General features: G+C 37.9%; 1 long non-coding RNA gene across 7 annotated transcripts; it reads left to right on the forward strand.

The window, feature by feature from the left end:
• The first annotated feature begins 3,097 nt into the window (after positions 1-3,097).
• On the forward strand, positions 3,098-9,212 carry LOC311078719. Of its 7 annotated transcripts, none has more exons than XR_014605251.1 (7): positions 3,104-3,169; positions 3,271-3,326; positions 3,701-3,868; positions 4,133-4,180; positions 4,412-4,481; positions 8,669-8,779; positions 8,934-9,212. It is a non-coding gene; the product is annotated as an uncharacterized lncRNA (long non-coding RNA). The 7 variants fall into 7 exon arrangements; XR_014605252.1 differs by having other exon boundaries at positions 3,801-3,868; XR_014605250.1 differs by lacking the exon at positions 3,271-3,326 and having other exon boundaries at positions 3,098-3,169; positions 3,801-3,868.
• Positions 9,213-17,085: the final 7,873 nt, after the last annotated feature.

Consider the following 17,085-nt stretch of genomic DNA (forward strand, 5'->3'; position numbering starts at 1 on the left):
GATCGCTTATTTTATGTACTTGCCGGCATTTTTTATCATTCAAATTTGACTGGGTGGCTAATAACACATGTTTCTGTGGTGTGACAAACTCAGAACACATACTTAATTTTGACTTTACAGGGACTTTAAACTGTACAGGGCAGGTCCTATTGGGCTTTCTTCTGTGCAACTTTACACGTTTCACAGAAATCATTACATCAGAAATATTAATTATTAGTCTGCCACCAGCCTGTTTTATTTAGCTGTGTGTGGTGAAGCTGCGCTTGACAGCGCCGAGCGGGAGAGGCTCACTGACCAATGTCCAGTCAGCAGTCAGAACTTTTCTTTTAGACGCTCCGTTTTGCCACGGGATGGTGATTGCAAATACTGTAATGCCAATCGGCTGAGGGTGGGTACCGATGATGGTGAAATACATTTTTACTGAAACTGTAATCATAGCCGCGACCCGCGAGAATGAGACAGATGATTGACAGGACGATAGCGGAGGCAATTAAAGGCGCAAGAGAACTAACTTATGTTAACAAAAACATAAATAAAAAAAGTGTTTAACCATTTCATGCATGAATGATAACCTCAGTCAGGATTTTTTTCCTGTGTTTTTATTGCTCTTAGGGCATGGAAAACAAGATTTTATTTTTTATTTTTCATTTTACAAATTTTTCAAAGAGATTTTCAGATGTCCACTTGAATGGAGAGCATGCGTTTATGGTTTAAACTGAAGAGATATTGTATTAAATATAATACAATAATCAAACAGATAAAGTATGTGTATTTAAACAAATCAATTAAATTATATCAAATCATCTGAAAACTATAAAATACATACAAAAATATATAAATGCAAAATATTGCAAAGGCAATTGAACTCCATACGTTTTCTATGCAGTATCCTGACATTTCATCTCTTTTTGAACGTGCTGTCAATTTCCACCAAGAAGAGTTCCAAAATGCTTTGAAAATGTTAATTGATCCTGTTCATCAAGTTCATGCTTAATAGTTTGCCTTACTGTCCTCTGAATTAACACAAAGTAGTTATTAGTAAAAATGGGGGAAACTGGATCAAGTTCCTGTGGAATCAATAAATGTTCTTGATGGCATGCATTGTTTCTCGTTTTTATTGTTTGATTATACAGCCAGAACTGGACTTCTGTTTAGGTTCCACCAGTAAATGACATACCTTTACACACACACACACACACACACACACATATATATATATATATATATATATATATATATGTATATATATATATATATATATATATATATATATATATATATATATAGCCTATATAATTTTTTTTCATGGTATAATTATGTAATCTGCTTATTGTGAGCCTAAATGAGTAAATTGGTATTCAATCATTATCAGGCTGACTTGCTTTTTTATATATTGAAAGTAGAGTTTCATGTTGTCACTTCACATTTAATGGCCGCTTAGAATGAAATTGCTATGCAAATTCACAGTGCCTCCTTTGAGCTGCATTAGACAGTGTGTAATGTACATCTAAATGCAGGGTCAGATGCTGCTTCTGTGCCACCTACTGCAAAGCTGTGTGTTTGTTCATACAGAGTTCATCAGACAGCCTAAAGCCTCTTACGTTGTTGATTTATATTTTAAACAACAATTCGACATTTGCTCGCAATGTTTTTCTTACAAAAAACCTCATCATTCTGCAGGACAATTGTCTATTACAGTATACAACACGCTTTAAGAAAAGTTTATTTCCATCACATTGTAAAGTGTTTTTAAATATTACATATAGATTACAAATACCAAAGATTTTACATGTTAATTATAGGCCTACCATGGGAAGTAGGGGTGCTGAGCGTGGAGCATGAAGAAATATGGTTGGGGATGAAAGTTCACACAAACAAAACCAAAAAAACTGTGGTGTTTTGCCTATAGGCATACATATTACGTGTGTTTGTTTTTATTTATGCTGTATTATAAAATACCCATATTATAACAAATAAATAAAATATAAGGGCATCAATATGCCCTTTAAAACGAAGGCTCAGTTTGTGGTTCACAATTATTTGATTAAAAACAACAAAAACAATAAAACAAAGACAAAGTCACTTATATTAAACACTTTTTTTTATTTATGTTTTTGTTAAGTTCTCTTGCGCCTTTAATTGCCTCCGCTCCCTGCTGAAAAATCCAGCTAAAACCAGCCTAAGCTGGTTGGCTGGTTTTAGCTGGTTTAAGCTGGAAGTAGCTGGTTTTAGCTGGTCTCCCAGCCTGGCTTAGCTGGTTTTAGCTGGTCTCCCAGCCTGGCCTAGCTGGTCAAGCTGGTCTCCCAGCCTGGCTTAGCTGGTTTTAGCTGGTCTCCCAGCCTGGCCTAGCTGGTCAAGCTGGTCTCCCAGCCTGGCTTAGCTGGTTTTAGCTGGTCTCCCAGCCTGGCTTAGCTGGTCAAGCTGGTCTCCCAGCCTGGCTTATAGCTTATTTTAGCTGGTCTCCCAGCCTTTCCTAGCTGGTCAAGCTGGTTTCCCAGCCTGGACAATTTGGTGGTCAGCTGGTTTTAGCTGGTCTCCCAGCCTAGCCAAGCTGATGAACATCTCACAATATTATATATATATATATATATATATATATATATATATATAAAATTATGTATAATAATAATAATAATAATAATAATTCACACACACACACACACACACACACACACAATAAGTTAATATAGACGAAGTTGATTATAATATACACTAGTTAATTATTGGAACCGTCTGGAACCCAGATTTTTTGTTTGTTTGTTTACTTGCCATTTAGTAATATAACGCAATTATTAGTATTCTAACGCAACTTATCATTATATAAATGTAAATTGAATTTTTCAAAAATAAAATAAAAAACTTTTAATACTTCTGTCACTGTCACAATTTTTTTTACTCGCCTGCCATAAACCTGGCATATGGGTCATATAACTACACAATGAGTTTTAAATTCATGATTTAATATTAATGATTTTTTAATTCTAGATGTTTATTTAAATGCTGCGTGACTTTGAAGTGTTTTAATGTGCGTGCGCGTGAACAATCGAACATTCGCATTCAAACACTGGAGCGAGCGCGCTGTGCGCGCGAGAGCAGATGGAAACGGAAACGTCATCAACTGACACACAGCAAAACTCTTGTTTCTCGCTGTTGTTTTCACTGCTTTCAGGTGAGTTTAGTCAACAAATTCACACAAATAATACATACAAACGTCCTTGACACCTTTATTACGTGTAATTGACACGCTCCTGTTGAATATTTACTTTATAGAAATGGTTTTGTGTCTTCGAAAAAGTCCGTTAGCATCTCAACCAGTTTCAGAAGAGGTAATTTAGGCCTAACTTACGTTAAGGCTAACTATAAGTTAGTCTGACTGGAGCTCTTGTTTATAAAAGTTTGGTGGTTTAACCACATCTTTGTGTAGATAACAGTTTTTGATAGTTTTGTTTTGCTGGTAATTTGTCAATGGGTGATTGGAAGTAAGCTAATTTATTTAACCTAAAAGAATGCACTGCACTGTTAATCAGTGACGTCACTTACAAATAGTGATTTAAAAAAAGTGATTTCAGGAGCAACAGGAAAAAAACCTCTACAACAAAGGGTGAATTATTAATTTCATATGCATCAATTTATATTAATATATAATTAATTATTATCTTAATATATTATCTAAATATATAATTTTTTCTCTTTTCTGCAGTTCACCTCTGCTCTGGCTTGGTTTCTTGTAATAAACCCTATTGTAAATCCTATGTAACAGTGTTGGCTCTGTGAAATTGCATGTTATGTTCCTACTGTAGATCATCATGCTGAAGGCCTGCTGCAACCCCGTCCAAGAAAATCTCCATGGCTATGAACCATATGATTAGTAAGCAAAACCACCTCAAACATACAATGCACTACTGTCCAAAAGTTTGGGGTCTGTAAGATTTATGCTTTTGAAAGAAGTCTCACATTTTAAAATCATTAACCCCAGGATTTTTCAGTGTGATTGTCCTTGAGAAGCCTGTAGGCTAAATAATAGGCGACAAATATAATGGTATAATGGTCGTAGTAACAATTATTTATTTAACTATTATGATAACAGGATATCATGGTCATTGGTATATTTTATTTTATTTTATTTCTCTAGGTCTGTTTTGAGTTATGTTGGCCAGTGAGACAGACACCATACTCAGGGGTATTTATTTATTTGTATGTATTTTTTACTGATAAATACTGAAATTCTTTTTACTTTTAAATGCTAAATATGGTTCAGGCACGCAAGTTATTTTTCACAGATATCTGGCCAGCTTACTCATGGCTCATACTCTTAGCCTTTAAAATGTTTGAATTGATATCCCCAATGCAATATCAGGGGCTAAAGATATCATTAGAGTTCTTAAACTTATGGCTATGCTCTTGTTATCAGATGAAATAATCCCTAGCGTTTGGCCCTGTGATTCTTCAGGACAAGATCTTGATGCGGTCACCTTGACAAGGTGAGTTTCACAATAGCTGCCACTATCACAAATCAAGAGACTGAACACAACAGGCTTTCATCCATATGAACACACCCATATGTAGGCATGGGTACTGAAACATGAACATTAATGGGTACATTAATTATGAACTACAATTAATTTGCCTTGCCTAAATTCATAACGACATCACCACATAACCACACTTGCGACATCACCGACGTGCATATGAGATCCATTCACAAATTGTCAAGAGTGCTTGCTTTAACAGACGCATCATTTAGAGCCAAGATGAAGACGGCATCGTTGTTCGTCAGTATTTTGTTTCCATAGCACATTAACAAAACATTGAATGACACTAATAACACTAAAAACAATACAATTACAAAATATTAATGATAATAATATCACTAAAATTATATAGGCCTAATAAAAGTCTTTAGTTCAAGAACGCAGCACAACTCTGCCGTCTGTGAAATCAAAAGCAACTTCAAACTAGGGGTGTCCCCGACTATGGATTTTCATAGTCGAATCAGAATCGCCATGTCTTGCCTATAGTCGAATCATGTGTGTGGGGGTGGGGCTGGGGGCGGGGATTTAACATTTCAAAGCCACCATGTAGAGAAAATCACACAAAGATATAGAAGAAATTAAATTAGAACAGAATATACCTTTCTAATAAATAAAAATACAAAACGAAATAAATCAGAATCAAGTCACAAGATGAGGAGCAAATGTGTGCAAAATGCCTAAAGTGCAGGGGAACATATATTCAAAACACAAGCCACAAATAAAGATTAGATAACCCTGACAGATCAATAAATAAAATTAAAATAAAGAAACTTTTAAAATAACGATAGTAGCCAGAATTTTCAACTTTGTCTTTTTAACTGCAGAAACAACAATAAATGCTAAACTGGAGTGGCAGTCTTTTTAGCTAAAAATGTTCACACTCACAGCATTCAAAAATCAAATTAGAACCGGCTGAAAAGTTTTGAAATCACTTGTACCCCTACCTGATCGAGAGAACAAATCCAGTCTTTCACTCTGTGTCCGTTGGAGTCTTTTCAAATTGTGCGCGCGGATAAAATACATTCTGACGTGAAACATGTTCGTTGGCCGGCAGAAGTGCGATCATGGTTTTCCTGATGCTAAATCCAGCCTTGGAGAATATCCTTTCTGATGGTGTACATCCACACTTTAAAGTTTCTTATCCCAGACATTGTTAAAAATGTAAATCCTTGCCGCCAAGACGCTCCTCTGTCGGTCACGGATTGAAAGTGAAACTTAAATCTGTCACGGGGTGTTTGGATTTATTCACGCACATTAAAAATATTTATTAAAAGCTTATTTCTTTGCACATTTTTATATACAGCATTATCATAATAGGCTGAATATTAATGTATTGACAGAAAACCGGTAGTTCTATGTGAAATCAGACATTGAGCGCTCTCATATAGCCAAAGTGGCATGATCCTCGTTTCATAACACCTCTGCGAAGATTCGACCGTGAGATCGGTAGTCGAATCAGGCTCCTCCAATCGAATCTTCGACTATTCGGGGTCACCCCTACTTCAAACACTTGTTTAACAAGTAATATTCTTCTTCTTCTTCTGTGTCCGTAAATTTCCCGCTGACATGTTGAAATACTCTGAGTCAGATACAAGAATGATAAGGATCTTTTTTTTACTTTGCTAGCAAAATAGAAAACAATTCTCATATATAAAACAAACTAATAAACGAGTAAATAAGCAAGTTAATGATCAAATAAGTAAGCCCCGCCCCCTCACGATAATATCGCGTACCACCGATCTTACAGGCTGACGATAGGACGATATGAAAATGGAGCATATCGGCCAACACTAGTTAAGACCGACCGATATTTTTTTTTACCTCTTCAAACATTTAATACAATTGCAATAAAATAACATTAGTTATTAAGTATTGTGAATATAAATTGCCTAGACCTACATACAAACACAAGCTACGTTTTTTAAATAAAAACCCGTGGCACGTCATCTCTATGATTATGTTTACACCATTGGTTTACGCATGTCACACTACAGCCTGCAGGCTAAGTTCGCTTCGTTTCATTCACTGTCAATGGTTCGCGCTTGGTAATGATGCTGCGGCTTTACTCTAAAGATTATTTCATTTTTATATGTTGTTGAATATGGTTTATTAAAAAATAAACATGTGAGAGCGTGTTATAGGCTATATGTCATGTTATAGTCAGATATGACGATGCTACTGCAACACGCATCGCCGCAGATGAGCATCTATTCATCAAACCAACGTGCAAACTATCGCAAATCAAAGTGAAAGTCGCTGACGCTTAACACACAATCATCTTCATTAAATGTAAAGAAACTAAATGATCTTACCAGGGCTGTTTCTGCTTTCTCTTATTGCGGGCTTTGATTCAGAAATTTTAGCTGATGATCAATAAAATAATGTATCTCATATCTGTTGCTTTCGGTGACGTGCACTCCATTAAATCTGCAAATAGCAGGAATTTAAGATCGGATTTATATCCGAAAAAAAAAAAAAACACACACACATTGATGTAACCAGGTGTAAATGGAATCGTTTTGATAAATCAGACAGCAATCCGATCTGAGAAAATGCATGAAGTGGCCTTGTGTAAACAGCCCCTAGACATCGGTGAAAAACTAAATAGAGATGCATTGTTAATGTAACACATTGACATGTTTTTTTTTTTTCATAGGTATTACATTGCATGTTAATGCAATTAACTGTCATTTTGTGAATTCTAAAGTCAATTTAATTTATTTGTTTCCCTCTGAAAATCCACTTTAGTTGATATCTAGTGGCTTGAATACTAATCAACTATTACATAGTGAAACTCCTGTTGTGGATGCGCTCCTCCCAGGACAACACGCTGAAACCAAGCGTGCCGCACAAGCCCTGAAAAGTGAAGCCAAAACGTCTCGATCGCCCCCCGGTGACTGGTCCTAGTGTAGGTCATAAGCCCCGCCTCCCCGTGTTATTCAACGGGACGTGAGACCAACTAAACAATTAAATACACTTCAAATATCTTTTTTCCAAAGGTGGTTTCTTTCATTTGCTGTTGTTTTTATCACGCTGGTGTAAGATCAAGTGTCTGTTTCAAAAATAAGTTGGTTTTTAGTTAGTTACGTGATGCGGTGGTGTAACGTCATGATTGACAGCTGTGATTGACAGGTTCTCTGAGTGAAGTAGTCACCGAAGCACCAACGGACATTTTGTCTGGATCTTCGGGGGACTGAGGAGATTGTATACTTTATTTTAACAAGCCTCTTGTCGTACTGCAATCAATTTTTAAAAAGTGTGCAGAATCCACTCTCCCTCAGTGCATTCGGCGAGAGTGAGGGCAGAGCGTTGATTACTTCCTGCTCACTACTGCGCAGGTCTGGTCTCGAGATCGCTACTGCGCAAACTCAAGCCCCAAGATGTCAGCGCCATATCGGGCTTCAGTTCTCATCAATGGAAGAGAGCGAAGGGGCGTCGTCCATCTTTTTTTACAGTCTATGGCTGAAACACAGCAACTAATCCCAAAGAATTTACAACGTTTTTAATGCAATATTTTGCTCATTATAAAGTATGTATATATGGCAGTCCCAATCATAGTTATTAATGTTCTGCATTGAAGCTAATGATCATCACATATTGAGACTTTTAATTCGAAATCAAAGCTACAGCTAACACTGTCTGTAAAAGACAGACTTACAATCGGTTAAATGTACTGTTATGTTGATGAAATATTGAAAAAAATCAACTTTAGAAAACATGGGTGGTGATGAAGTAAAAAGATCCAGCACATTTAGATGGTACAAACTTTTGAACTGACTGTATGCATATTCCACACAGCCTCATTTTTGATTCACTTGGAATTAAATATGGCATCTACCCAGACTGAAGTTGCTTGACACGTGCTGAAAGGTTCCACACAAATTGTTAAGATCTCACTGAAATGACTAGATATCTTTGTAGGAAAAAAAATACAGCTTCTTATTTGTAATATTGAGATCTTTAAAAAAAAATGCAGCTCTGATGTGGTAGCCAAAGTAGGAGTAACGTCACAACATTTATAGCTACCAACTGGAATATATTCTGTATAAGTTTATTTTTTCTGTAGAACATAAAAGAAGATATTTTGAAGTGTTTTTTTTCATACAATTGAAGCTCATTTATGTTTTGTCTTGAAGATCCACATACAAACACTTTAAAGAGCAGAAGTGTGTCAGGAAAGGAGTGTCCCACGAATAAACACTCTGCAAAGCCTCCCCTGACACCATCCAAGCTGCAAGTTTTGAGAGGTAATCTGTTATTTAATTTATTCATTCATTCATTCATATACTTTATGTAGCCGTAGCCAATTTAGTAAAACGGTTTTACATTAGTTGATTACCTTTCTAAGTTTTACTAGTTGAAAAGTGACAAATTAATAATCTAAATTATTTATCTTTCAAGTCTGCTTCAGTGACTGGCTCAAACAAAAAGAACCCGAAAAAGGAGAAAGAGAAGCGGGAGAAGCAAGTGGGGTATTACATATCCCAAAAAATACAAGATGTCATAAAAAAAGAAAAGAAAAATGTAATGTAAAATGTATCTCTATAATTCTGTTATTGTTCTCCTTTAGTTACTATTATAGTTTTTAGCATTTTAATCATTTCAATTAATAATTTTGTACATTACTGTTAGCATATCAATGGGCTGTTTTAAGGGGCTGCAATATCAAATAAAAGGAATTTGTTTGAATTGTTTCCTGTGCTCCTGAAAATTATTTTAAGTATACTTGGAATTGTTTACATTATTTTTCCTGCCACTGTGTGTTGTGACAAATAGAGAAGACATAGAGTCAGCCAGTCTGACCAGCTAAAAACAGCCTGACCAGCTAAGCCCAACAATGACCAGCTAAAACCAGCTAAGCCCAACAATGACCAGCTAAGACCAGCCTGACCAGCTAAAACCAGCTAAGACCAGTCTGACCAGCTAAAACCAGCCTGACCAGCTAAGCCCAACAATGACCAGCTAAGACCAGCCTGACCAGCTAAAACCAGCTAAGACCAGCCTGACCAGCTAAAACCAGCTAAGACCAGCCTGACCAGCTAAGACCAGCTAAAACCAGCTAAGACCAGCCTGACCAGCTAAAACCAGCTAAGCCCAAAAATGACCAGCCTGGCCAGCTAAAACCAGCTAAGCCCAACAATGACCAGCTAAAACCAGCTAAGCCCAACAATGACCAACCTGACCAGCTAAAACCAGCTAAGCCCAACAATGACCAGCTAAGACCAGCCAGGCTGACCAGCTAAGACCAGCCTGACCAGCTAAGACCAGCCTGACCAGCTAAGACCAGCCTGACCAGCTAAGACCAGCCAGGCTGACCAGCCTGACCAGCTAAAAAAGTGTTCAAAACCCCTCTAAAACCAGCCTGATAAACCAGCTATGACCAGGCTGGGAGACCAGCCAAAACCAGCCTGACCAGCTTAGGCTGGTTTTAGCTGGATTTTTCAGCAGGGCTATCGTCCTGTCAATCATCTGTCTCATTCTCGCGGGTCGCGGCTATGATTACAGTTTCAGTAAAAATGTATTTCACCATCATCGGTACCCACCCTCAGCCGATTGGCATTACAGTATTTGCAATCACCATCCCGTGGCAAAACGGAGCGTCTAAAAGAAAAGTTCTGACTGCTGACTGAACATTAGTCAGTGAGCCTCTCCCGCTCGGCGCTGTCAAGCGCAGCTTCACCACACACAGCTAAATAAAACAGGCTGGTGGCAGACTATAATTAATATTTCTGATGTAATGATTTCTGTGAAACGTGTAAAGTTGCACAGAAGAAAGCCCAATAGGACCTGCCATGTACAGTTTAAGAATCTGTAGCCATAGTAGAGGACTATTATTTTGTTGAACAGACCTGGGGTGCGTTTCCCGAAAGCATCGTTGGCCAACTATGGTCGCAAGTTCATCGCAATGTCCATTGAACTCTATTGGTAACGACGGAACCTGCGACCATAGTTGGCCAACGATGCTTTCGGGAAACGCACCCCTGAGCGACAACTGATGACGTCACATGCTCAGATTTGCTTGACCAATCGGCGGAAGGGGGCGTGTCAGGCCGCCCAGATGTGGAAAACGAATTTTGAAGTCATTTATTCGTTTTTTTTGCCTGTGAACCAAAAAACGAAAAATCAAGCCGAAATCTCGTTTTTTTGAAAAAACGAAAAAACGAATAAAGGGGCCATTTTCTCATTTCTGATTATTAAATTTCAAATTGAACAAAGAACTGCAAAGCGTTACACGGACCATTTGACCATACAATGGTCAGAAAAACTAACAGGTACAATGTGACAGTTGCTTATAATGTTATAATGGTGTTTGAAAACGTAAAATCTGTCTAATCTTGCCATAGAACTGATTCTATCACGCACATGAGTCCAAGTGTACTGTTTTTGCATGCCCTTTTGTCGTCTCCAAACATCACACAATTCATGCATCTTAACAAATTGAATCAATCGATTTATAGAAGATATATGAGGTTATAAATGATTCCTGTCTAGATTAGATTCACTGCGCCAAAGCACACCGGCTTCTCTTTTCTTGGAATGTAAAGCAGGTAAATGTTGATGAAGGTTAATGGATGAATATGGCTACAGCTATTTCAGTCTAATATAGCAGCCAAAACCTCCTTGAAAAAGGTAAAAATTGTTCATTACAACAGCATCGCATAGCCTACTGTCCGTAGAAATAATCATGAAATCGAATCATCACCTCACTAACCTCATGCTGGAATGTATTGTATTGCTGGTGTATCACACTACATTGGTTTAGTTGTGGTACCTAATACTCAAGTGTACCATTTTTCCTACAGACTTCTCTTAGCGGCCCTCCACTTCAATAACAATGGAGACAGAGACGTAGCTCGAACGAACAATGGTGAGGTGCGCTATGCAGTCCGTTACCCCCGGTTTCGTAAAGGTGGCTGGGTCGTCCGACCCATAAAAGAGAAACCATCATACGGTGAGCAGTTTCATGATCAGTTTCTAATGATAATTTTTTAGGTGACTCAATGAACTAGTTAAAGGGATACTCCACTTGAAATGAAAATTCTGTCATCATATACTCACCCTCATGTTGTTTCAAACCTTTATGAATTTCTTTCTTCTGCTGAACAGAAAGGAAGATATTTAGAAGAATGTAAGTAACGTCAGATGTCAGAATGTCATTTGTTTCCCTCATCAATAATATGCATCGGCCCTGATGGTCTCCCTGAGAGAGGGATATATAAGGTCACCACAGGCCCTCAAAGAAGACAGCGCCATCCTGTCCTCAGCTGCACCTGCCCCTCTTTCCACGCATCACAAAATCGCCAAGGATGAGGCAGTCGGCCACCATCTTGAACGTCATTCACATTTTAAGTCCTAATTACTGTCAATGAAATTAGAAATACATTTTATACACCAAGACAATTTGTGTGATTTTGTGTTCATTTTGTACAAAAATACATATTTATTGATTGACTCCCATATGGGGCCATTGGAAGCCTCTGTATGTTCCTCCTTCCTCTGGAAACTGCCTCCTGATTGCGACCACAACACAAGCAAGTATCGCCTTCCTGATCTCCCTGCCCAGAAACCCATATGCCCATCGGACCACCTGCCTGTAGGCTATGTATCGGAATTGCCTAGAGCAATGAAGGGGGCAATCATGATATTAACAATCCTATTATAGTCACTACAATTAAGTGATAAGTATTTGATGTAACATTTTCTGTTATTCTATTCCATAATGGTAACGTTAATTGTAGAGCCTCCTCAGCATCAATAATGCACATTCTTTTGACACAAAGTTAGTTATTTATGTAGAAAACTGACAACTATAATAGATTAGGTGTGTGGTGTTATAACTTCGTCTAAACATACTCTGGTCTGTTGACTTGGAGAGGGCCATGCTCCTGCCTGAAGTTGAGGTATGCTACCTGCAGTGAAAACGGGTTGAGGCAACACGCATCAAAGCCGGGATGGAGCGTCAGGCAGGTAATATTTGTGGCCAGAACTAAACCCTCAACTACGGCCCAATAGGCATCCACCTCTTGACAACACATGCTGTCCACCGCCGACGTCATAGACTCACAATGTCCACACAAGCACCTAGCCAACAAAAAGCCATCAGAGAGACACTTGCCTCTCTTCCTAATCTGCCCCTCTCTCCCTCCCTCTTGCAGGCAAAACCGCGTAACTTACTGGATTTTTATACAGATATGATTGTTAGACCGTTGTTATTGTTATTTATTTATGTTGTTATGGCATGGTCATTAGTCAATGTAGCTAACGTTAGGTCAATGTAGCTAGTGCTAACCAGCTTGGATGGACTGCATAATCACTGTCTCAGCGTTCGAATCGTAGGTTGTAGAATATGAGAAGACAAAACATTGCTGGCTTAAATTAAGACAATCTAAATGGATGTTTAATCAAGAACAAGGTCGAACGTATGTTTGCTGAAGCAGATTTATTGCATAACGCCAAGGTACTAGCCCTACAGTAGATGAACCAGCGTTAGCCACGGTGCTAACTTGCACTCACCAAGTCACTTGCCCTATTCACCACTGGTTTTCTTGACACCACAACTCTACTTCTCTCCTCTGCCCATTGTTCCTCCCCATAATCTCCCCCTGGCCTCTATCTCACCTAGGAGGCTCATAATTATAGGCCTGTGGGCCATCATAGGCATGCTCGTCGACTTCGGAGAACTCGGTTTCTTCATTCACATTCATTGTAACCTGAGCTTCAACTTGACCGGACTCCCTCGCCGATCGTCACTTCCGGTTAGTGCTTTATAGATGCGGAAGTTATTTTATCACAATTTATCTCAAAATACTGTTAATGGTAGTTATATATCGCTCCAGTTATGAAAATCTAGTTGTTTTATCATCAACAAATGTGTTTACTCTGAAGGAATCACTCACATTAGCTGTGCACTTGTAATGACACATCAAGAATGTTAAGAGGCTAAAAGCAGGTTTAAAACTTGCCCCATTGAAGTCAACAGGGTGCAAATTTTAAAAAGAGGATAACACGGTGTAGGCAACACCGATTTTTGTCATTGTTCTCTGTACTGACAGCACTCCAAATTTACAAAAAAATGACCGGAGTTCTCCTTTAAGAGCCATCGTATTACAACTGAGTAAATCTATAGCCGCTTTCAGACCGGAGGAACCTTTTCACAGTTCCTAGAACTATTGGCTAAAGTACCCGGATGTCGGCGTGTTCGCACCGCAGGAACTAGGAACGATTTTAGTTTTAGGAACTCCATTTGTAGGAACTAATTTAGGTCCTACTTCAGAGTAGGGTCTAAACCAGCACTATAGGAACTACCCGTGACGTTAGTGTACGCAGAATGACCGAATGCATGCGGAACACCAGCACCCGCCATTTTTAAAACAGCTAGAATGTAAACACACAGATTATAGCCTATATATTTACTCCATAAACTAACTATACAAACATGGAAAACAGTGATAGATGGGTCTCTAAACCTTTATGCTGAAGAGAAAATCCAACGCAACTTTGAGGGGACCAAGCCTAACTTGATTATGTTTATCTGCCCAGCTAGCAACACTGGACTTCAACCACACGGCATAGGCTAATAACCTTTTTTTCATATACTGTCTACTTTCTATAACAGTTCTATCTAATAACATATTAAACAGTACTGTTAGACAGATCGCTAACTAATAAACATAGAGAATGCGAGCATTGTTTGCTCTGGCGTACTCAGCGCCGCCAAAATAAAGGTCCGTCGCGCCGTCAAAATAAAAGTCACCGTGCTTGCGTCACTCCCTTACCCCTCCTACCAGTTCCTATGGCCACTTGGCGAGTGCGAACGCAAACAGCAAAACCGAGTTTGGGGGAGAGTAGTTCTTAGAACTGTTTAGAAGTGGACAGTTCCTAGAACTAAGTTCCTGTAACTACTTGGTCGGAAAGCGGCTTATGAGTCATATATGTTCAAATAAGTATTGATTGATATAAATAAGAGTAATTCACTTATTTATGGTATTTGTGGTATTAAGTATTTGTGGTAACAGATTTTTGGGGGGTCTTACTATTTTAGTCATTTTAGTCCGAATATTTAGAGTTTTGGGTCACTTAAAGCAACACTATGTAACTTTTCAACCTTCATAATATATTTCCAAGATTCTTGTGATGGTACATCGACTTACAATAGGTTGAATGACACGTCTGCCAGCCTGACAGGGTCTGTATCACTTTTACTGGCACTACAGTATGTAACTTCGGGGTTCGGGTAGTAACCAGAGCACAAAAAGAACTACAAAATCCGACTGCTTTACGGCATACATCACTTCCCCCACCACTTCGTCAAATTTGGACATGAGAGGCCAACCAGCGTTTGTTTTCGGCTTTCGTGCGTATGTTTTTGTCATGAGGGCTGTTTACACCTGGCCACTTCATGCGTTTTCTCAGATGGGATAGCTATCCGATCGTGAAAAGTCCAGGTTTAAATGCCCTCCGAAACGCATTTGAGACGGATTTGAATTCGATCGCCCAAACCACTTCAGGAGGAGATCTGAGACGCATTCCAGACAAAACTGGACAAGTGTAAATGCATCTGGTTGTTGAAACCATATGTAAATTGTACTCCTCCCAAAAATGCTAAAAAAAACCCAAAAAACGTGTGAGAGCGTGTTATAGGCTATATGTTATATCCAGATATTACGACGCGCTGGAACACGCATCACCGCAGATGAGCAACTGCATCAAGCCAACGTGCAAACTATTGCAAATCAAAGTGAAACTAAGTCGCAGACGCTTAACACACAATCTTCATCATTAAAAGTAAAGAAATGAAATGATCTTACCAGGGCTGTTGCCGCTCTATCTTATTGCGGTCTTTGATTTTGAAATTTTAGCTGATGATCAATAAAATGCAGCTCATATCTGTTGCTTTCAGTGACGTGCACTCCATTAAATCTGCATATAGCGCAAGAATTGAAGATCGAATTTAAATCAGTTTTGCAAAAACACATGTGACCAGGTGTAAATGGAATCGTTTTGATAAATCAGATAGCTATGCCTCACGAATTAGTTTGCCAGCTGATCTCAGGTGTTGTGAGGTGTATTTATCACGTAGTCCTGAGGGATATCAGACGACGCTGTTGACGTTGATTTCTGCGATTATCATGAGAACAGCTTTCAATATCTCACATAATTATCAGGACATAAATAAGCCTAACGTAGAGGTTGTAAATAGTGTAAACGAGCACAATTTGCAAACTATTATGATAAATTGCAATAATCATGTCTAATGACATCATAACGGCCAATGTTATGAAATAATGCGACGTACATTTAACTTAATTGATGTTATCTGGCATTTTGTAATGTTTACATTCCAATAAAAACAACACAAATTAAATTATACAGTAGGCCTAGACTATAGACTATTTACTTGTGATTTAGCTGCAATCATGTAAAAACGTTATAATATAAGCTAATATATTTACGACAGTGCAAGTATTCCACAGCGACTCTAGGGGTCGCTGTTTGACAAAAACACAATTTCTACTTAGTGTGGCTTTAAAGTGCTGTACTATTAAATGTGGTAACATTGTATTGTATTGTATTGTATTGTAGGTTTCCCTGAACCATTCAAGATTCCATCACTGTGTAAGTAAATTATTCTGTATTTTCATATTCCTGCCATTTGTTTAATTTGTATTTTATTTTATTTATTTTATTTATTTATTTATTTTATTTAAGTTTTAAAAAGTATTTTATTATTATTATTATTCTCAAACACATGAGAATATATGTTTATTAATTGGAGGCACCGCGCTATTTAACAAATTATTCTTGTAGTATTCTTGTAGCTAACTATCAATTCTTCAGGGGAAGGATCAGACATTACCCTTCATCCAAAAAATGAAAAATTCCTGATTATTTACTCACACCAAAGCCATCCAATATGTATATAATCTTCTTGCCTCAGCAGAAGAGAAGTTAGTTTTGGAGGAAAAAAACTCAAAGATTGTGTTTACAAGTGAATGGCGCACAACCTGGGCCATTTTTGACAGTAAAAAATCCATATTTAGGGCTTCAAACACCCAGCTGGCGAATTAGGGTCTTCTCTAATGAAAAGATTTACCATTTTCAGAAAACAATAAAATATATACACTTTTTTCAAAATTCTGAATGAAAATGAAATTAAATTAAATGTATGTTTCATTTAAAAGCCTGAGGGTAATTTGTCCCAGAAAGTACATTTACATTTACATTTAGTCATTTAGCAGACGCTTTTATCCAAAGCGACTTACAAATTAGGACTAAATTAAGCGAGTCATCAAGAAGAGGCAAAAGCAACAAAAGAAGTGCTCAAAATACAAAGTTCAGGCATTCAGAGTAGCATAAGCCCGATAAGTGAGGTTTTAAAGGGAAAGGTTTTTTTTTATTTTATTATTATTTTTTTTTTATGAGGTTAAGTGCTCACGGAACAAAACAAACGTAAAAAAGTACAAAACGGACTCATGCAATTATGAAGTTCCAGGAAGTCCCTTATATGGACAAATGAATCCAACAAACACACGATTGCGACTATATATTGTTT

This window comes from Abramis brama (assembly GCF_963993115.1).
Source record: "Abramis brama genome assembly, chromosome: 3".
Classification (NCBI taxonomy): Eukaryota; Metazoa; Chordata; class Actinopteri; order Cypriniformes; family Leuciscidae; genus Abramis; species Abramis brama.